The sequence below is a fragment of the Schistocerca americana genome, chromosome 2 (genome assembly GCF_021461395.2).
Source record: "Schistocerca americana isolate TAMUIC-IGC-003095 chromosome 2, iqSchAmer2.1, whole genome shotgun sequence".
In the NCBI taxonomy this organism is placed as follows: domain Eukaryota; kingdom Metazoa; phylum Arthropoda; class Insecta; order Orthoptera; family Acrididae; genus Schistocerca; species Schistocerca americana.
Window position 1 is genome coordinate 1112392222 of NC_060120.1, and position 616 is coordinate 1112392837.

Genomic DNA, 616 nt, shown 5'->3' on the forward strand with positions numbered 1-616 from the left:
GTAACAGAGCCATCACAAATTTTCTGTAGCTCAGAAACGACGAATTAGAAGAAAAAAATTAACAAATTCGTTCCCAAAATGATCATGATATAGAGATTTAATGCAGGTGCATCATCTAAACGAACCAGGTTGGGAGCAAAATGCACAAAGATTTTCAGTTATAAATCAAACGAAAGACGGCTGTAACTTGGATGGGAGCCTTGTGTAGAGTTCTACTTGCCAACTGACGTCGAGCGACTGAAGGATACTTCCTAGCAGATTAAAACTGGGTGCCGGACCGAGACTCGAACTCGGGACCTTTGCCTTTCGCGGGCAAGTGCTCTACCAACTGAGCTATCCAAGCACGACTCAGGCCCCGTCCTCACAGCTTTACTGCCACCAGTACCTCGTCTCCTACCATCCAAACCTTACAGAAGGTCGCAGGAGAGCTTTACAGTAGCACGCAGGAGAGCTTCTGTAAAGTTTGGAAAGTAGGAGACAAGGTACTGGCGGAAGTATAGCTATGAGGATGGGGCGTGAGTCGTGCTTGGGTAGCTCAGTTGGTAGAGCACTTGCCCGCAAAAGGCAAAGGTTCCGAGTTCGAGTCTCGGTCCGGTACACAGTTTCAATCTGCCAG

The 616-nt window shown here is 47.7% G+C and overlaps 1 non-coding gene across 1 annotated transcript; it reads right to left on the reverse strand.

Moving 5' to 3' along the window:
- Positions 1-269: 269 nt before the first annotated feature.
- Positions 270-344, reverse strand: Trnas-cga. Its single transcript has one exon. It is a non-coding gene; the product is annotated as a tRNA-Ser (tRNA).
- Positions 345-616: the final 272 nt, after the last annotated feature.